We start from the raw sequence: 22,242 nt of genomic DNA, 5'->3' as shown, positions 1-22,242 counted from the left end.
CCGAGGAAAGCATGGGAGGAATATTTCTTTTTTAATTATGCTGTTGGTAAAATTCCGATAACGAAGGGCGTCAGGCAAGGAGCCACGATCTCGCCAATGCTATTCACCGCCTATTTACAGGAAGTATTCCGAGGCCCGAATTGGGAACAGTTGGGGATAAGAGCTAGTGGCGAATACCTAAATAATCTTCGATTCGCTGATGACATTGCCTCGTTGCATCACTCAGGAGATCAACTGCAAATCATGATCAATGAGTTAGGCAGGCAGAGCAGTACGGTGGGTCTTAAAATTAACGTGCAGAAAACCAAACTAGTGCTCAACGGTCTAGCAAGAGAACAGCAGTTCAACATTGGCAGCGATGGGCTGGAAGTGGTAAAGGAATACATCTACTTAGGTCATGTAGTGACAGTCGATCCAGATCATGAGACGGAAGTAACTAGAAAAATAAGAATGGGAAGGAACGCATATGATAGGTTCTCTCAAATAATGAGTAGAAGGTTACCAATATCTTTCAAGAGAAAAGTGTACAACAGCTGTATCTTACCGGTACTTGCCTATGGGGCAGAAACCTAGAGGCTAACGAAAAGGGTTCAGCTTAAGTCGAGGACAACGCAGCGAGCCGTGGAAAGAAAAATGTTAAGTGCAACGTTAAGAGACCGAAATCGGGCAGAGTGGGTGAAGGAACAAACGCGTGTTAATGGCATCTTAGTCGAAATCAAGAGGAAGAAATGGGCTTGGGCAGGGCATGTACGGCGAAGGCAAGATAGCCGCTGGTCCTTAAGGGTAATGGAGTTGATTCCAAGATAAGGCAAGCATAGCAGGGGGCGGCAGAAGGTGAGGTGGGAGGATGAGATTAGGAAGTCTGCACGCATAGGGTGGGCGCAGCTGGCAAATGACAGGGTTAATTTGAGAGACGTGGGAGAGTCCTTTGCTCTGCAGTGGGTGTTGTAAGGCTGATGATGATGATCAAGTAGTAGCGTAATAATTTCATGTTCGAAACGTTATTTAAAAGAAAACATGACAAAACACAACCACTTTTCACGAGTTGATTGCAAACCCATGACCTCGTATGCAGCGTTTCCTTGGTATCTGTTCTTATGCATATTTCTGATTTTATTAAGAGTTATCTTCAAAGACGAAAGCCGCAGATTTCAATGCGCGTACTACGCACACACGGGCAACAAATCTCAGTTACCTCGTTGTTCAGCTACTCCATGTCTCGAAGAAGCCCTCCGCGAATTTTTGGGTTACTCTAACCAAACACGAAAACAAACTGAGTGATTTATTTTTCGCGTGAAAGGACAACAAAATATTAATTCTTAGCAACAATTCCATGAGATGTGGCCACGAGTCCAGCACTTTGCGAGGCAAATGCCGAGTGAAGTTTCTCACTGAGCATTTGACAGCCGTTTTGACGGAGTCCTACCAGAACCAGTTGATCATCCTTGCATTCAAAGCCTTGCGGGTGGAGGTCGAGGAAGGGTGATTGGGTGCTGGAAAGCGCTGCTGGAGTGTAGAGGCTGGTGAGCGGGTAATGACTGTGGAAGGTGGAAATGAATGGGTGGGTAGCCTTTAGTATGAGGGGGGGGGGGGGGGGGCGTAAGCGGAGGGCAGAATTTGTGGAGAGCGGGGATGAGTGAGTTGGCCGCCTTTCGTTGGGATGAGATAGTGGATAACGGCATTTCTGGTGAACGGTGTGACTAATAGTCGGGCCGGGAAAGGCAAGTGTAGGGTGGCGCTTCTGGAGGGTGAATGGTGGTGTTAGGAAGACCTTCTAGGGGCAAAAGACGGTGGGCAATAATCGGTGCTTTGTATGCTTTTTGGGGGCAGAATTGGGTGCGTGAATTGGGTTTGGTACTTCTGGAGGTCGGAGGCTTCACACGCTACGGTTTTGGCAGAACATCACTCGTACTGGGAACGAAATAAAACCAAATATGAGTGAACTATGTGGTGTCCGGCCTATCACCGCAGTCTTTAATGCGCAGGCGCGCAAAACAAATAAAAGGCGGCTTCCGCAAACTGCGCGCGGGCTTATCTCGACCAGCCAAGCACCGACGAACATGTGGCAATAAACGTCGCTTCGCCCCTGGAAACTTGTCTGCTCCTTCGCATGAACCACGCAACACAACTATGCAACGGACAAGTTATGCTGTTGGCGGGAGCTCACGTCTGGGCACCGGCGGATGCTTTCTATGCTCTCGCTCCAGCGTGGTCTTCCTATAGCTCGAACGTCGGCCGAGACGGCAGTTCCGGCAGTTAAAAATTCGGAAAGTTGAGTTTTGGGCCATTTGGTAATTCATGATTTGCAGGCAGGCTTAGCACGTGTCGCCCCTCTTGTCCTGTTTTGTTTCGTACTAAGACTACATATAAATCTTAAAAATTCGACTCTACAAGTTATCGCCGGAGCCACCCTTGCTGCCGCAAGGTACTTACGTATTCACAGCCTACCGTTTCTTATGGCTGCGGCAATGAATGGCTTGTCGCTCAGCAGTGAGTGCAACAAGCGAGGTTTAGAGCGCTAGCTCTGCTCCTATCATGAGCCCCCTCCGGCAAGTTTCAGTGTATGACCTCTGGTGCCGCAATTCGGCCTCTAAAGCGCCACCACTGTTTCTAGTCACGTACGGCTCGCGTGCCAGCTGATGTGGAGGGGATGAGTGGAGAGGGTAGTAACGTACACCGCGAGCTGTGCAGATAGGACGAAGAGGGTAGCGGCAACCCAGCTGATGCGCGCTCCGCCGCGTAGAGCTCCAGCAGCTGTGCGGTCTGTCACCACCGCCGCCGTTGCTGCATTTCGGAGAGGAGGAAAGAAGGCACCCCAGGTGTGCTGCTGCTGATGATGATAACAGCTTTATTTTCCACCAGATATGGAGGCCTCCTACTCCCGGTCCCCGGCACGCAGGCCTAAGTGGTGGGGGCCGTGACCTCCGCGAATCCAAGCAGGCAAAGAGGTCTTGACTGCTCACGGCTTCTTTCTCCAGGCGTATCGCTTGTTGGTGTGGAGCCGGGACCTCGCTCCGCAGCAGGGCCTCCCAGGTTTCTCTGCAATTAATATTTGCTTTAGCTCCCGAGGAGCTAGCACATTCCCAGATTATGTGGTCGAGGGTCCCTCTCGCCACACAGAGCTTGCCACTAATCGTTCTCATCTTTCTGATCATGATATGCCCAGACCGGGTTAACGAAGTCCTCAGCTTGGAGGCGCCGCTATGCGATTGCTTTTGTATTGTTTAGACTCTTATCCGGTGGTGGCACCAGTCACCTATGTAATCTATAATTTTCGACAATGTCCGTATAATTTTGCAGACACTCGTCCATGTTCCGGCCGTAGGGCGGCTCCACAGTTACACGGAAGTAGAGAGCTCGGGCTAACTCGTTGTCCTCGTCGTTGCCAGGAACGGACGCGTGTGCGGCAGTCCAAATCAAGCTAATTTTTCTGTTTAGCCGTCTACTGGCCAGAATCCTTTCCGCTTCCGGCGAGGTCCTACCTATTCCAAAATTATAGATGGCCGTTTTGCAATCGCTAACTGTAAAATTGGCTTCCGTTCCAGTCCAAGCGAGCGCTATCGCAACTTCTTCAGCTGTTTCCGTGTTGCGGCTTCCAATGGTGATTGCCGATACTGGGGCACCGCGGCCGTCGACCACTCAGGCGACCGCTGCACCCGACTTGCCACTTGCCGCGTACATGTACGCAACTGACTTGCTTTCCATCGGATCGAAGCGTTTGATTAGAGCTTCTGCTTTCTTCTCCCTACTCTCAGTGTTGAATATGCCATGCACGTTACGAGGGTGTGGGGGAATCATTAGATCTTCTGCGACGAAATAGCGGAGGCTGTCAGAATTTCACAGCGCGAAAGATTAAGCCTAACAACAACGGGCAAAGTCATCATTGAAATCGTAGGCCTGCAAGCAGATAGGGGACAACGAGCGAAATGGAACACACCACAAGACTGCCGAGGTATGCAACACACCCCTTCCGTGACGTCACCCACCTTGACCGAACGGAGCGGAAAGCGTCTGCCGGCATCTCAAGCGCAGGGCATGAAACTGGGTTCTGCTTAGAGCGCCGATGCGTTTTGATGCGTTCAGCTGAACGCTGGTTGTGGTGAATGGAACGCCCGGTCACCCCGAGTCAAAGATACCAGTTATGTAGGGTAATAAGAGAGTCCTTCAATGCTTTTTCGGTCCCGAAACTCCTCCGTCACGCTATGGGATAGCTCAAATACCGCCCGCGTCTGCCACGCCGCGGCGCCACTGGGCACTGAAGGACACCGTTCGGCGAGCTCAGCACTGTCGCGACCGGTCGGAAAGCGTCGCCGCTGGTAATTTGAGTGTGAATTTCGACGCCTGCTATTGTGTTGTGCGTTGATATCATGTACCTCGTGTGCGTGGCACCATGCCGAACACTTGTTGCGTACCAGTGTGCCGTTTCGGCTACAAAGGAATGAGCGAGAAGGCCTCGTTGTTTCCCTCCCCTGCTGACAAGGAGCTGTCGGAAAAAAGGAAACGTGCAATACCTCGGGAACAAACTGGTGACTTTAGTTTCGATTCTAAATATGCGCGTGTTTGCGAAAAGCACTTTCAAGCTGCGGGCATCATTCGTGTCGTGGAATTCGCTGTGAACGGCGACGCGGTATCATTGCAGCGGGGGAAGCCGGCGCTCCGCCCTGACGCTATCCCAAGGATTTTTGAAAGCCTTCTAGGATATTCGACAAAGTCCAAACCACGTAGGCGGTCGCCAGCAGCTCGGAATCAGGAGAAACGACGTCGCGAGTTATCGTGTCCCAGTCTGCCGACTCAAGATGCCCCCAAAGCGTGCTCGTCTGCGACTGATCCTGCACCCGCGGGTGGCGACATTGACGGTAAGCATTGCTTGTATCCTTTTTTTCTGTTTGCTTATTGTCTGGGAAAATCACTGGCTTCCTGTCACGAGTTCGATAGGATTAGTTTTAAGCATTATTTTAATCTTTTTGCAGTGGTAGCACTTACCACGAGCGACAGGGGTCGGGACCGGACCTCGGACGCGGCCTGCCAAACAGATGAAGTCATCGGCTGTGTAACTTGTGTTGAAGTACAATCATTGAAGCGCCAGCTTCGTGCCGCAAAGCAGCAGCTTGAGCACTGCCAGAAAAAGGTGGCGACATTGAAAGTCGAGGTTAAAAAGCTCCAGAGGCTTCACCAGAGCGTTGGGAAGCTCTCGGAGAGCGGAAAGATGGTATTTCATCAGAAAGTGATGAAGGGAAACGCAGTCTGTGAGAGCTGTGCGGTAAGTGTCAAATGCGCACTGTGGGTTAAATATCCAAGGAGTCTCCTGCTTTTTACTAGATTGTGCTACTATTTGGTCATAGAAGGAATAATATGCGTAATCTGTATTATTTCAATCTGCGACCTGTCAGATTCCAGTCGAGCTAGGGAAATGTACCTTCTTTCAATGTGAAACTACACCTTTTGTATTGATAACTGCGTACATCACTGACCATAACAGTGAATGTCATCAGAACATACATGCACTCTGCTAAATAACTAATGGTGCATTATGAGGCACTTGTTTCAATTTATGTGTCCACATCCTGTTAGCCTCCTTTTTACATTCAATGTAGTATGCACTTCCGAATACATGAAGAATGCTTTTTGCAGTTAAAGAAAAAAATGAATTCTTCGCGACATATTTGTATAATTAAGGAATGCTGACAAGTTTCCTGTGTACTGTGGTTTCCTGCTTGTCAGTCAAAAATGGCTTGAGTGCAGGTGCTGGCATATGTTACAACCCTCAATGTAGCTGACCGACGTGAGACAAAAAAGGCTTTGGTGCTTTGCACTCAGTTCTATGATGCACAGGTTAAACATATGTGCTACAATTCCCTCAAGGCGTGCACTGAAGCATTCTGGAGTTTAATTGGCATGTTTGCCCGTCACTTATCTGGTTGCCTTTATGTGACTGCATTGTGTATTGCACTGGGCGTCTAGGCGTCTGAGTTGACAGCATGCCTATGAATGCGAAATAATTTGGCAGCCTTGTGTGTAGGATTGAAAGTTCTCTACTGTGATTTTGGTGATGGGCACCTACTTATTATAGTGGCTTGTAAACGGCACATGTCGTGGCATACACGTGCGTTGGGCCTATGTGCTTGATTTTCTGAATGAATTTGCATCTTGCACGTACATACAATTGATAGTATGATCATGAATGCAAAACGCACTGCAACCTTTCCCCACCAGGTATATGAAGAAATGGCTTTATGACTGCCTACTGTTGAAAATTAAGTCAACTGCTGCCTATCCTTTCCTTCATGAAAACGACTTTCTGCATTTTTCTTCCTTTCTTCTTTCACTCCCTCCCTTATCCCTTCCCTTACGGTGCGGTTCAGGTGCCCAACGATATATGGCAGAGATACTGCGCCATTTCCTTTCCCGAAAAACCAATTATTATTATTATTCATTTGCCCAACCCACGCACACTCTACTCTTGTATAAAGAACTTACAGACGGACTTCGGGTTTGATGCGAGCTTGTTCACTCAGTTGAAAGACAAAACGACAAGAAGTCCCCGATAGAGAACGACGAGGTTGACGTTATTTTTCAGATTTGATGCTCTGCATGTGCCTTACTCAAGTAGGCTTCTATAAAAACATTATTCTTGACAGGTGTACTCATGTTCGACGAGATCAGTGCGCGAAAGAGCCTACGTGTTATAGAATCAGAACACCCGGCCAGGGGACCAAGAAAAAGATGTTGACCATGTGTTGGTGTTTCTGTTTTGACCTTTTCTTGCTGGATGGTCACACACAGTTGAAACATTCTGTGCGTCTAGTGCTTCTCCTGGCTCTGTCATTCCAAAACTACTTCTGGAGTGCATTGTACACTTGTCGTATTCTGGTGCCGCTGTTGATGCAGTGACATGTTACAACTCGACAAGCAAACGATCTGCCTTGTGGTCCCCGAGTAATTATCAAGCATCACATTATTTCACTTGTTGAATATTACTGTGAAACCAGATTCTCTCATAACAGTTATGTGCTTCTTGTAGACATAAACGGCAGAATGGAACACCCGTCAACATTATTTCAGCACCTTTGTGGCTCATCAAAGCATATACACTGCATAATTGATCCACCCCACATAATAAAGTGCACCAGAAATAATTTGTAGAACGTTGGAAAGTTTCTGGTATAAGAAACATTATTCTTTACGCCGTATCGACATGCACAGAATATTTTTTCACCAGGAACTCTTTTCTCACTTCATAGCTGCCGCAAGGACAAGAAGCAACCATTATTATTATAAAGAACTCTTGGAGCACGAGGAGCAACAGGCTGGACTCCGTGCTGTCCCAAAGCTCACCAAAGCCCATGTACACCCAAATGCCTTCCAGAAAATGAGTGTGAAACTTGCGGTTCAGGTGAAACATTGCACATTTTTATGAATGAATATATTGAATTACTGTTTGTCTCTGAAGAATGCTGGACATAACCTGGACGCGTTTTTTTCTTTCTAGCTGTTCAGTGCGTCCACTGCCACAGCTATGGAACTTCACAGCAAGCATGACGCCTGCAAGAATCTGCATGGGTCTACAGCGACATCAGATTTAACAGGGAGAAAGAACAGCCTTTTTGGCGCTTTGAATTCTCGAAGGCCAGAGCACGTCCAGTGCAATGAAGCTGAACACATTGCTGTAAGATATACGTATGCCAGTCTTTTGTGGCGAATGGTCCTATTGTTTTATTATTGAGCTTACACATGTTTATCTTTCAGATTTTAAAAGAGAATGTTGCATGGCTTGGTAGCTGCTGCAAGTACATAGAAGAGTTTTCAAAACAGAGGCAGGTGTGTTCTCTCAGCAAGCCCACACGTGAGGCTCTTCAAATAATCTTTATCAGGAATCTTTCACTTGTTGAGAACCGCCTGTCATCTGGGTTTTGCTATGCATTGGTTGGAAATTTTGGTAAAAATCCGTTGGAGGTAAATATGATAGTTACCTTATTTTTGTTTTGAGCAATATCAGTAATAACAAAATATTTCTATTCCAGAGGTTCCTCGGCATAGTGAGCCATGTTCCTGGTGATAGAGGGCAGGCAGCAAGCAGTCCAGAAGTTTTTGTTCATGTAGCGAATGCTTTCAGCGAGCAACTTAGTCCAGCCACCAAAGCAAGCATCAGTTAGTGGAGAGACACCGCAATTGCTTCTCAAGCTGCAACACCTCTTCAACAAACAGAGCTCTACTGCTTACCATGTGACAAGTGCTATATTTAAAATCTTCACATTAATATTGAACATGCAGTTTTTGGGGCTCTCACCACACTGTTCAGCACAATGATTTCTGTCGCCCTGTTGTGGGCGTAGAAATCAGCTGTACATTCGCTTTCATATAAATACGGCTATTCAAAATTTTCACTTTGACGAGTTTGTATTAGTCGTGCTTGTAGAATAGGACCTTTCTGTTCTTTGCTACGTGTGAGCTATAATATATCCTCAAGCTATTAGGCTGTGAATGCCTTCAAAGAGTGTCACGCAGTCCAGTGCCTTACTAAATTGTGGATGTAGATAGCCGCCGCGATGGCTGAGTGAATATGGCGCTCGGCTGCTGGCCTGAAAGACGCGGGTTCGATCCCGGCCGCGGCGGTCGAATTTCGATGGAGGCGAAATTATAGAGGCCTGTGTACTGTGCGATGTCAGTGCACGGTAAAGAACCCCAGGTGATCGAAATTCCCGGCGCCCTTCACTACGGCGTCTCTCATAGCCTGAGTCGCTTTGGGACGTTAAACCCCCCTAAACCTAAACCTAGATTGTTGCATTGCTGATGGAAGTTTTACTGATATAAAATTGTTATTGAGGGCAAAGACAATCCACAAAAGGCACTAATCTTGCTAACCAAAAACTAGTACCGTTTTGGAAGAACGGTAGTAGTCATTTTTTTGGCCTTTATTATAACCAGCACTCCATCATGAAAAACTTTCAATGTAAATTTCAGGTTGACTCTCTGGCTGTTTTTCAGGACGGCATCCTTTTGCAGCCTAGTGAATTCACACCTGGAACCGCAGTTTCCCATCACCAGAACACCCCAAAAGAGGGTATACTTGACTACCTCGCAGGTTACATCGCGAAAAATTTCGCAACACTCAGCTACTCCAGTTGTGTAGAAACACTGAAAACTTCCCAACAGAACCCTTCTGGACTGATACTTGCAAGGTCAAGGGGATATCTGCAAGTTGCCTCAAACCAGCTAATCTCGCTGCTCAAAATTGTTGAAGACCACATCGAATTATTTACAGTGGACAGAATTGCTTGAAATAATGTGTATATGACCATTATTGAGAAGGTTCTGCTTGATAGCCGTACTGCCTCAGCTGCTTCTGGGTGTACATCTAACTTTGTGAGTACGACAACAGAAGTGGTTCATTTATTTTTTGAGGACACGCTTGCATATTCTCACTAGAGAAAATAATAAGATGATGCGGGCGTCTGGGCGTGCCACATGTCCAGCGGGTGGTGGAAGAAAGCTTGCGTCGCAAATGCAACACTGAAAGAAGCCACATCAGAATCGCCAACCTGAATTGCATTTTCTGCGGAACGAAGGCCTTTCTCATTGACATCCAGCTAACCTTGTCCTGTTCCAGCTGGGGCCCACACTATGGCTGTCTAGTTATTAAGCCCATCTGCTCACCTGACTCTCTGCAGCACTCTGCTAAAACTTTCCTGGTATCTACTCTGTTCTAAGACACTGGTTGGCTGCTCTCTCTAATACATGTTCATTTGCTCCTCTTGACTTCAGCTTGATTCCTCTCTTTGTGACTGCTGTGTGCGTGATCGTCATTTTTGCTGTGTGCATCAAGACAGTAGTCCCCTATGTTCTTTGGCAAACGCAGAAGAGTATGTAGAGCATTGCACATGCCTTGCTGCCGGTGCAAGCTGTTGTATCTGTTTATGGTTCATCACAGCTCGATGTATATGTATCGCACATGCGCCTGTATGCATAAGCGCTTTGTACTTTGTCCACTGGTGCTTGGGCCGCTGAAAGGCAGCTGGCAGTATTGTGAAATAAAACATCCGGTTGTGGTTGTTCTTCAGTTCATGCAACTCCTTGTTTTGTCTCGTAATTACCGCTGTCACTTTATCATTTTAATTTCCACTGCTAATTGAAATGTTCATTATCTGCTAATTGAAAAGTTTTTACTCTCATTCCGAACATTTGTTAGCCTCAAAGTTTCCGTGTCATAAGTTGGTGCTAGCACCAACTGTCCTCTTTCTTTTGCGGAACGAGTTCAACTGGAGCCTACCTGCTGACCATCCTGCAGCTCATTCTTGTTTGGCTAGTTTTATTGTTATGGTCAGGGATTCCTGTAACTGTATTGGCCTCAATAAAGACATTACCAGAGTCCTTCAATGCTCTGGCATTTTTGTTCTCATGAATCTTTTTATATGCCAGTGCATTCAACATTAGTCTCATCTTTATTTTAATTATACTAATTCTTTATATTTAATTTCATATTTTATATTTGCATTGTTACTCAAGACATTCCAATTTTTCTCCGCTTGCATACACGAGTCGCCCGCAGCTTTGATTATTATTTTATTGTGCTTTTTAATTATGAGGTCTACTACAAGACTATCGCTTCCATGCGTTGCCATGTCCTGTTACAATAATTACTACATCTCAATGATTTTAAGCTACATGTATGTGCTTTCACTCTTTGTGAAGCTCATGGCTTGACTATTTCATAGTGCACTTAGCAAAATTTTTTTTCTACTGTATGCACAGCAATATGCATCATTGATGTACAGAAAAGTGCTTTATGATATGTATTTGTGCGCTGTTTGCTATAAATGATGATGAAAAATGCCTGATGACAGCTGTATAATCATATTTTCTTTTCTTTACATATTAAATACGGCTGCCTGTTAACACCGACTTGCTATTGCTTTTTCATTAGTTATTCACATTTAGTTTTCTTATGCCTACTTTGTATAGGCCCAATTTTTTGCAGATTGGATGCGATAGTGCAAGAATATGTAGATAATGTTTGTAATTCTTGACAGCTTTTTGTTCGTGTTTTAGCATTTTAAATAAAATACAGTTTGTGAACTGAATTATGAGGAGCATAAAAATTGGCTGGGTCAGTGGTAAATTGGCACCTAGGACTTTTCAAATTAATTAGGCCTATGCGCCAACTGTGGCAATCATATATAATATTGGGGTGGGAGAACTACCACAAGTTCCTCTTACCATCCAAGAAAAATTAAGCTAAGACACAGAGATCAGAGATATGGTCCACAAGTGATAAGCCGCTGACCGTATGCATGAGCTGTAAGGCAGTAAGTAACACAGATTCCTGCTAATAAAAATGCACTGTTACAGCAGTTTAAAAAGGAGCCCAAGTTACATATGATGGGGCACTGACGAATACACAACTGAACAAATGCAGGCGAGTTAAATGTAACAGTTTGGCGTACGAGGCATCAGAGTAATAACAAAGTCCTGCAATGGTAATAACTACAGAACTAGTGAGAACAACAATAAGGACTGAGAAGGCGTTAGCTCGCAAAACAATTGAAAGAGAAGTATGTAGGGAGGAAAAGAGAGGTCAATATAGAGGGGAAGCGAGGGCTCAGTTGCAGGGATGGCGATCTCCTACTCGAAGGAGTGTAGGACTGCAGGTAGGTCGTTGCTGGGCTGATTCAGGGTAGAGGACGTTGAGACCAGAGGCTCCTGGCGGGGCCTCGCTGTAACGAGGGTTGACATGGTAGGTTCTGATCGGAGGCGCGCTCGCTAGCCGACCACAACTTTGCCTGATGCACGCTCCCATCCGAACGCATCGAGTAGCCCCAACGCTCTGTCCGGCCCTGCGCTTCCACTGCCGACTACATATACGCGTCTTGAAAGCGGACTCACGCTTGAGCTATCAGACCACGTTTAGGAGGTGTTGAATGGGGACTGCGGTGCAGTGCGGTGGGGGTGCTCGTATTTCGCCAACTGCAAGCTAGCGGTTACGCGCTTCAAGATTTCAGATCGAAAGCAACGATGCGAAGGCAGCAGACAAGCAACTGTCCTCGTAGCGCGTATTGCTTTCTTTTGGCAACATTGTGAGCCTTTTATCCCGTCTAGAAGGCGTTAGTGCGCCGCATCACGTTCAAAATTTTAACAGGGCTAGTTCAAAATAAACAAGAAACAGCACAGTTCTATACAAATCGTCTGCTTCAGAGAAGTATCTGTACGTTGTTGCGTCCTTACCTTCCGTGCGGCTCTCTGATGGAAGGCTGTCATATTGTTGTTAGACTAGATTAGAAGCAAAGCTAAACAGACTGTCGCTGAAGTTTTGAAATAATTGGGTGCAAATACCTCCCGTGATGTAAACCCGGCTGGGCCGAGCAGGCGCGGCTCCGCCGCGGCTCTGTGCCCTTCGGTGCCCAGCGGCGCCTGTAGCGGCCAGTGCTGACCCTATATGAAACTGAGGCGGAAGTTTCGTGAGTAGAAAAAAACATTGAAGGACTCTGGTAATAAGAAAACATTGAAACAAGCGCTGTCCCTTGTATCACCGGAGCTATCGTTCGACTTTTGGTTCAACAGCGTTGAACCCTTTGAAGTTTTTTTCATTCATTTCGTAGTGGCTCTTAGCGCAGCAAAGCTCTACTTTTCCGGGCTCCCTCTCTTTTCCTTTTCTGCAGTCGAGTCCACATATATTGAACCTGATGGTCTCGCGGATGGCGTCTGTTGTATCCGATTTTCGTAGTAAGTGGAGTCCCTGCTTTACAGTCAAAAAAGGCTAAGTACGCTAATAGTGGCGTTTGCTGTTTAAAAATTGCATCAAGCAAGTCTATTTCTGCGAAGAAAACCTTACCGCGGCGCTTTACAGGCCAGTAATGCTCTTGTCACCAAGATCCTTGCTGGCAACAATCTCCTTTAGGTTACGGGATAAAGCTAATCGTGGTTGAAGCGTCCAAGGTAGCTCAAGGCAAATCATTCACATTAATCAGATTCCTAATTGTAGGGTAGTGTTCGTCCTTTACGTACAACTGCTTCGTCAGAGCACGGCTCTTCGGTGTTGCAGTCCGCACAAACGTAGTTATCCCAGACCACATCCGGCCAGTTACGCATCAACTTGCCACAAATCTACATGCGTCTTACCATGATGTCTTTGGCAGAGTCATCTATTCTTCCTGGGCCTATGTAGCGACGAAAGTAGCAGCGCACGTGCCCAAACAATGCATCAGCTGCGCTTTGTGCTCTCTGGCTCTGTGCACGTGGTAGCAGCTCAAAAGGTGAATCCGCCTGGGCAGGCGACGCATACCACTTGACCAACGTGGCCAGACAACATTCAAACTTTTCAAATTGCTGCTATTAGTTCATCCACGACTACGCGCATTCGTTTCACTCTCTACTCTGCCACTCTCTCACGCCCAACGCGCTTCGGCTTCCATTTTGGATGCTTCTGCCGGCCGGCGGACACGCGGGCAATTATTGACCTTATAAGCAATTAGGGTGCGCTTGGCGGCCGGTTACCTGCAGTTACATTACCATTTGAACACGACAGCTCTAAGGAGCTCGTGTAGCAGAAAAGCCGGTGTCGGCGTCGGTGGCGTTGGCCGTGAGCGAAAAATCCTCCTCCTCGCACTCCTTCTCCTCCTCGCAATGTACTCCACTGCCCCAACAGATAGCGCGCTACGGCGTTACGCCGCCGTTGCCCGAGTAGAGTTGGGCCGGGATGCGAGACTAGCGCGGGAGCGCTGCCGAAGGCTGCGCCCGACTAGAGTTGAGCACTGCTGGGAGGCTAGTCCTGCCACTGCGCAGAGGGAGGCTGGCCGGCGCTCCGCCTCCTGCGCGCTGCTGCTGATGCGCGCGCTCCCTCCCCCTCGGGCTATGCGCTAGGTGGTTTGCCGCTCCGCGCGTCCATTTCAGTGTACGTAGCAGAGCGGTGTGTTTAACGGGCAAGGCGTCGCGCCGAACGGTGCGATGGCGTTCCGTGGACACCCTGGCAATGCTGCAACACGACTGCCCGGGGCCCGGAACCGGCACATCAGAGGCTATGACGAAACGTCAACTACCGTGCCGAAACGTCCCACACCGAGCCCCGGCTGATCCCGCTGACGCCCGAGCCGGAATTCGCGTAAAAGAGGTCAGATCTCAAACAACTCCTTTTTCACGGTCGTAGACCGGACATATATCGTTAGTAGAGGCAACAAAATGAAGAAAAATAATTGCCTCTCCCCTACCACTACTGTATCGCCGGTATAATCCCAATAGTACCTATAATAACATAAAAGATGTGGCCCTGGGGCAGTAGAAATTTTGCCGCCCGAGGATGGAAAGAACTTAGCAGGCACATGCTACTATAGCGACTCATGGCGGGGAAGAGTCCCTGTTCTCCCCTGGGAAGTAGCGGAAGGGATTGGATAAATGGGTTATGGGAATTTGGAGGGGAATGGGGATTGCAAGTTTTTGGTTCAGATCCTTCGAATGTCTCGACTCCATTACTGGCCTGTCTGGCCAGGAAAGAGAAGGCGTCAAGACTGCCCAATGGAGCGGTCCCCGCTCCCGGGATGCCCGACCACTCACCAAACGCAAAGGCTTTCGACCTCCGGAGACCAGACAGCGAAAAATTTGTGCGTGTGCGTGTGTGTATGCGCGTGTGACGGAATCCCGTCTGGCTGGGAGCGTACATTTGAAAAATAAAAGACGCCGACCAGTGAAAAAAGCTTCGTTCGTGACGTTTCGGCTTCCACACGGAAGCCTTGTTCACAATGAATTCATCACCAAACAAGGGTCGTTTAAATATGGTTCCGTCGTTTCCGGTTTAACGTGTGTGACGTAGTTTGTATGATTAGGGATTCTAAAGGAAGTCGTGATGCTGCTACTTTTTCGGCAACGATGATCCTTGCCTTGTCAAAGTCAATTTTGTGGCCATTAACGACGGCGTGCTCCACTAAGGCGTTGTTGCGAATGTTTTCGTTCTTCACATCCCGAGCGTGCTGCTGAATTTGCTTCCGGGAGATTCCAGTTTCCCCGATATACACACCGTTGCAGTCTGCGCAGGGGATTTCGTAAACAACTCCGGGGAATCTTTCCTTTGGCAGTCTGTCTTTCACCTTTACAAGCTGATGGCGCATCTTTCTGGCCGGGTCATGTACACCTGCACGTCATATTCCCGTAGGAAACGTGCCAGGCATTCACTAGTATCAGGGACATACGGCACAGATGCCCGTTTCTTGAGCGGAGGGCGGGCGTCCCGTTGTCCTTGTTTTGACAGCTGACGTTCAACCGCGTCGATGAAGCGCCTAGGGTATCCACTGTTTCTGAGGTCATCCCGTACCTTTTTCACGTCCAGGGTCGCATCCTCGGGCTTTCTGCACAGCCTTTTCGCACGCTGCAGTAACGTTCTAACGGCCTTCATATGGCTGACAGGATGCACTGAGTTGAAATTGAGGTAGCGGCCAGTGTGCGTCTCCTTTTGGTATACGCTGAAAGATAGACCCTGGCCTTCTCGTGAAAAAAGGATATCAATGAACGGTAGTTTGCCGTGCAATTCTTCTTCTATAGTGAACTGAATGGCTCTTTCCAGGCTGTTAAGATGGGACAGAAACTTGCTGACCACGGCTTTTTGGATGATGCGAAAGCAGTCGTCGATGAAGCGGAAAAACACCTTCGGGGAAGGGACAAAGGAGGCCAACGCCCGCTGTTCCAGCTTTTCCATGGTGAGATTGGCAGCCGTAACCGAAACTGAGGCACCCATGGTGGTCCCGTGCACCTGTCTTAAAAATTGCCCATGAAAACGAAGTACGTGTTCTTTAGGCAGAAGTCTAGAAGCCTGCGCAATTCCGGTACGTCTATCGGTGATTTTTCCGGTAAAGTTACATCAGCCTCGAGGGCTAGGGCGCTAACGTTGACCGCAAAGTCTATCGGAACACTCGTGAACAGGGACTTAGCGTCAAACGACACCATCACCTCATCTTCATCGATTGAGGTGCTGCAGTTCTTCTCGACAAAGTGGAACAATTGCAGGCGTGACTGGGTCTCACTCTGACCAGCGAGCCGAGAAAGGACCTGGTGAAAGAACCTCGAGAGGTTATGCAGGAGGGAGCGAGTGTAATCCACGATGGGACGCAAAGGAACGTCTGGCTTGTGGTTTTTGGGCAACCCATAGAAAGCAGGTGTGGATCCATTGTGGCTAAGCAGTTTGTAGTAGAGTGCTTCATGGTTCGGAGGAACGGCAAGAAAAACGTCGGACAACAGCTTTTGGAATTCTCTTTCCAGCTTTAGTGTTGGATCCTTCCTGAGGCGGACATAGGTTTCACCGTTTTCCAGAAGAGATAGCATCTTCTTTTCATAGTCGGCCTTGTCCAGGAGAACAGTCGCATTGCCTGTATCTGCTGGTAGAATCACAATGTGCTCAGTTTCACGGAGACTCTTGAAAGCGTCGCGTTCTACACGTGATAACGCAGAGCGGGAAGGCCCGCGATAAACGGCGTTTAGTACGCCCACCACTCGGGTGCAGGCCTGTTCGCGGCGAGTGTTTTCGACCTGGCTGACAGCATACTCCACCGCGCACACTAATTTCTCCTTGTCCGGTGCGGCTCCTATGTTGAAAATCTACCCCCGATTCAGCACATTCAGTTCAGCTTGGCTCGATCTGTACGAGGATATGTTATGCACTCTGGTTCTTGAAGCCACCTTAGTTTTGACTGATTGCTCGGAAAGAAGCTCGGTAAGCTTATTGTCATGGGCGAGCTCACCTCTCTTGCGTTGAAGGTCAGCAACATAGGACCCGTTCGTCAACATCAGCGAAATATGTTCAACATCGTGAACATCGTAAGCGAAATATGTTCGGTATTTTGTCCACGTTTTACTGATGCATCGACACAATTTTTAAAGCAAGACTCCACATGACGATGCCAGCTTCACTCTGGAAGCAGTACAAACGCTCGGACGGTGCCGATAGTGTGTGCTCTTAAGGATTGAATTTTGAGGCATGGTTTAAATCTTTCGCTGCCGGGAACATACATGAAGCCGCGAGAAAAATATTCGTTTCCCTGGAGCTGAAAAAAAAAACGAGTTATTGAATTTGTTAAAAATGCCATTAAAAAATCTTGGAATAGTACATGCGCCATGAATAAGGGCACTCATTGCTAGTATTGATAATAAAGTGCTCCTGTACAGGATCCATATCAAGGTAAAACAATAATTACGGCATCGCAGTAAATAGAAAAATCATTACGTTGAAGTTTCGCGACATTACTTTTCAATCGGAGTACTGTCCCCCCGGCAGTGACCACATCTCGAAGCCGCCCTGCAATGGAGGCGTACAACGCCGGGACGAGACCAGGAAGCAAACGAAGGTGATCACGAGGGGGGGGGGGGGGGGGGCGGGGGATGTTCTCCAAGCATTGGGCAGGCTTGAGATTTGATACGTTGAGAAAAAATCCCTCGTACGTTAAGCCGAAAGATCGACGGCTAAAAAATGTGCGAACATAACCGGCTTAAAATAAATTGTTCAAATATCCTTGCTATGTCAACAATCAATCATCACTGCCGTGAAAACACATGCATCAAGAAATGTTTTTCATAGCGTACAGATTTCTTGCCATTGCGCGCGATTTATTACTTAGAGTCAGTGTATGCGAAGAACTACCTTCTTATTTCAGTCTGAAATGCTGTTATCATCGCCAGTTACCAAACGTGTGAACTTATACTCAGCAATATTTCAATCCAAGGGAGCAGGATAAGCGCACCTTTTCTTATCATATATACAAAAAATTGCCGTGAACAAAAGGGGGGTGCAAAAATATATTGAAGTATTCTTTCTAAAAAGAATCTGGTGGAAGCGTCTTTAAACTCAGTGAAACATTCTACCGAGCCATCGAAAATGCCATGTTTACCTTTAAAAAGCAGATATCCTATTATCATTGTATATGCGGCCGAGGCTCTATGATAAAATCGTAATACTCGCTCCCGCTACAAATACATCTGAATCATTTTCTCTTCCTATTATTCAAACGTTATCTTGCTGATGATGTTGCTTGGTTCCCGTAACACATAACACTGATGAGCCTTAGTTGTCAATACACCATTAATAAATTTCATCATTTCGTGGCATCTCTTAAGTTTAAACCAAACTAACAGCCCTAAAAAACGGTTCTCGCGTTATTCGCCCGTACTCTACCAACCTCCGTAGTTTTGGATTAATTTTACGCAGTCACTTTCGCATTCGAACTTTTTAATCCTCGTTACATTTTTCTTTTAACTGTAAGGGACCGTTATTTCACGAAGACGTCTATTTCTGTTCGCGCAGTGAATACATTACTCTGCATTAAATATTTACATATAATGCCACCTTTTCATCTATTGCAACGATTACCCATTTTCGTAATACACACCCGGCTTTTCTTCCACCTGTTTCTTTTAAATAATAATAATAATAATTGGTTTTTTGGGGAAAGGAAATGGCGCAGTATCTGTCTCATATATCGTTGGACACCTGAACCGCGCCGTAAGGGAAAGGATAAAGGAGGGAGTGAAAGAAGAAAGGAATAGGTGCCGTAGTGGAGGGCTCCGGAATAATTTCGACCACCTGGGTATCTTTAACGTGCACTGACATCGCACAGCACACGGGCGCCTTAGCGTTTTTCCTCCATAAAAACGCAGCCGCCGCGGTCGGGTTCGAACCCGGGAACTCCGGATCAGTAGTTTCTTTTAAAGCAATTCTACTGATTCTGCTAATGCGGTGGCTCTTTGCATGTTACCGCTGTAAGAGCGCGAACGGCCTCGGTATATTATTTGAAAACGTGATGCATGCACGCTGACACCCAAACCTTGAGCATGCGGGCGAGGCGGATTACACGGAATCGGGCAGCGCGTAAGCATGAAATTTGGTTTGTGGGGTTTAACGTCCGAAAGCATCTCAGGCTATGAGAGACGCCGTAGTGGAGGGCTCCGGAAATTTCGACCACCTGTGGTTCTTCTACGTGCGCTGGCGTCGCACAGTGCACGGGCCTCTAGAATTTCGCCTCAACCGAAATGCAGCAACCGCCGCTGCCGGAATCGAAGCCGCTTCCTTCGAGTCCGCAGCCGAGTACCATAGCCACTGTAGCTACCACGGCGGGTAACACGCACGAGGTGTCACCCCAACTACGATGCTAGAAAGATGGGCGCCGTGCGCTTCGCGGACGGCTGAGCGCCCTCGCGCCGCAGCCGATTCGCACACGCGGGAGAAGAGATGGGACGCGGCACCAGCGCGGCGACGCTCCATGCAAATGGGAGCCCCCTTTCGCCCTGACCGTCAGCTGCGAAACAGCTGAACGTCGCACTTGAACGTTATCAACCGTGTGACGGGTCCGCTCGAGAGCGAGAGAGAAATCTGTCGTCACAGTTCATACTCTCGCGGCACTGGCGCGAGCGCCGCGGGGTGTCTCGCAGCCGCTCCGCCGATCGGAGCCGTGGGCCGCGTATTTTTGACCGGGCCTGTACTATCAGGGACAGAACTGGCCAGGATGCGGCTCCAATGGACGGAGCAGAGAAAACAGCATAGCAGCGCTATCTACTGATGATTCACTTGGTTCAAGATAAAATTTGGCTGTGGTTTAGCTCTGGTTAACCCTAGTTGAAGTGCGAAAGCTTCGTTTCCTCGGCAAGTCGCCTACGCAGCGCCTCATTCCGACACTCTCAGAGGACACAAACCGGTCTTTACCGCAGTTGAAGAGTCACTGCGGGACGTGGCACGACTTCTAATAGCCGCATCTTCGTTACGACGCTTCTCGAGTCGTGCGACGCGCTCTTCTGGCGTCTCTTGAGCGCGTTTATTTATTTATTCATTTATTTGTTTCAATACCTTCAAAGCCCCTGGACGCATTACAGAAGGAAGTGGAATGCATGAAAAATAGCTATATGTATGTAAATATAACACAGAAATTGCGGCAATACAGAGAAAAATAAGAACAACAACAAAATAACGCGGTGAAAGGCAGATTACTGGGAGTAATATTCTTCAAGAGCAGATTTGAACAAAACAGAGTTGGTAATTGTGACAGCGGATATGGGGAGGTGGTTCCACTCATTGCTTGTTTTGAGAATAAATGAGTGGAAATATGCGTTCATGCGAAAAAAGGGGATACCAATTTTATGAGGGTGATCTCTGCGGGATGAAATGTATTCAGGTTACGAGAGAAGCGCTTCTTTAAGATGGCGATTGTGATGATAAAGTTTGGGAAAGAGAGATAAGCGCGACACTTTTCTTCGTAAGGAAAGAAGTGGAAGGTTCAAAGTGGCTTTCATGTTTGATACACTATAGATAAGCGAAAGTGGTTGTGAAGTATGAAACTTGCACAGCGATTTTGCACAGACTACAAGATTTGAGTGTGACATTCGAGACCAGCATCCTACAACGAGCATGCGTATTCCAGTTTTGGGCGTACGAGTGATTTATAGAGTAGAAGTTTTATAGATGGTGCCGTAGTAAAATTTCGCCTTAAATAGCCAAGCATGCGATTGGCATTGCTGCAAAATGAAGTTAATATGTCTTTGCCAGGACAGATTGTTGATTATGTAAACACCTAGGTATTTGTAAGACATTACGTGTTCTAGGAAAAGGCCATCGATCTGGTAGTCAAAAAGGCCAGTGGAAACATGCGGCGGGTTGCGGGAAATTCGCATTCCTTTGCACTTATTATGGTTAAAGCGTATGTTCCAGGCGCTACACAAGTCGGATATGCTGTTAATGTCGGAGTGAAGTTGGGCGGAGTCTAAGATAGAAGAAATCGCTCGGTAAATAACGCAGTCATCGGCGAACATTCTAATAGAAGAGTTAATGTGGTCAGGCAAGTCATTAATGTGAGCGAATAAGGAGTGGTCCCAGCACGGAACCCTGGGGTACGCCGGAGTAAACTGAAAAAGGAGAAGAATCAGTGTTATTGGCGTGTACAAACTGTTTTCTGTTGACAAGAAAATTTTCGATCCATGCTGAAAGGCTAGGATCAATGGTACTCCTGCTAAGCTTCAAACAAAGCTATTGATGGTTAACAAGATCAAACGCTACGGAGAAATCTAGAAATATTCAGTCGATGTAGGATCCAGAGTCTATGGCAGCAAGAAGGTCATAAGTCAAAGATATAAGCCGTGTCTCACATAAAAACGATTCGCAAAACCCATGCTGATGTGGCGTAAAGAATGAGTTATTTTCAAGAAAATTAGGCAGGTTGGAAAAGACTATACGTTCGAAGATTTTGCATGGAACGCTAGTTAAGGAAATTGGTCTGTAGTTAGTAGGCGAAAGCGCGTTACCGGACTTGGATAACTGTACCACCTTGCCCACCTTCCAATCATTTGGTAACACTGAAGAATTCAAAGATTGAGTAAATAGGTTAGAGAGGATTATGAATGAGTATACATCGGTAATCTTTAAAAAATTCGATATAATACCATCTACGCCCGTGGACGAAGACAGTTTTATGTTCGTAATTACGTTTTGCACACCGACCGAGGCAATAAGTACGGTGTCCGTTGATGGAAAATTCATGTCATCAATAACAGGCCGGTAAACAGACTGCCGTCGAAAAAGATTTTTGAAAATACTTCATTGAGCATCGCAACAACTTTCACTGGGAATAACAACGTCATTTTCATTTCATAAAGTTATCATGTTTGATTTTGAGCCACTAATAATGTTCCAGAATTTCTTACAGTGTGTAATCAGCAACGAAGGTAGGGTCTCTTGAAAAAATTCTTGTTATGCACTCTTCATTGCACTTGTGCATAGAGGTGCAGGTTGTCGGGCGAGTCGGTCGTACATCGCTGAGTGAAGGTACTGCGCAAGATAATACAAACATGGCCCGTCCTTGTGCCCTTCTCGTCCATGTTTGTATTATTTTGCGCAGTACCTTTACTCAACGGTGTATAGAGAGCTATCTGATAGAAAACCCAGTCATCGTGCCTACTGCTTAATTTTGCCTTGCGAAACAATCTCATCTTTTTATTTAGTAGCCGTTTTGAGGAAATGTTCAACCACGGGGATCGCTACATGCCCGATATGATACGTTGGGGTATGTAATCTTCTGTTAACAAAATGACTTTTTTTAAACAAAGATCAGTTCGAGACTACGTGCGAAGAAATTTGTAGGTATTCATCCAAAAATGTTCCGAGTGCTCTATTTATTCATGCAAATTCTGCTTTGTTGTAATTTCTTATGAACTTCAGTGCTGGCATGGAGCTACTCACGGTTCCTGCAAATGAGAATAGAATAATACTGTGGTCCCTGAGACCCGGTATAA

At 46.9% G+C, this 22,242-nt stretch overlaps 2 pseudogenes; both read left to right on the top strand.

The window, feature by feature from the left end:
• The first annotated feature begins 2,468 nt into the window (after window positions 1-2,468).
• Window positions 2,469-7,258, top strand: LOC144120342 (uncharacterized; annotated as a pseudogene).
• A 1,027-nt stretch (window positions 7,259-8,285) lies between these two features.
• LOC144119425 (uncharacterized) lies at window positions 8,286-10,277 on the top strand (annotated as a pseudogene).
• The last annotated feature ends 11,965 nt before the right edge of the window (window positions 10,278-22,242 follow it).

This window comes from Amblyomma americanum, chromosome 2, assembly GCF_052857255.1.
Source record: "Amblyomma americanum isolate KBUSLIRL-KWMA chromosome 2, ASM5285725v1, whole genome shotgun sequence".
Lineage (NCBI taxonomy): Eukaryota > Metazoa > Arthropoda > Arachnida > Ixodida > Ixodidae > Amblyomma > Amblyomma americanum.
Note: the sequence above shows the minus strand (reverse complement) of the source record. Positions and strands in the feature narration are given on the sequence as shown.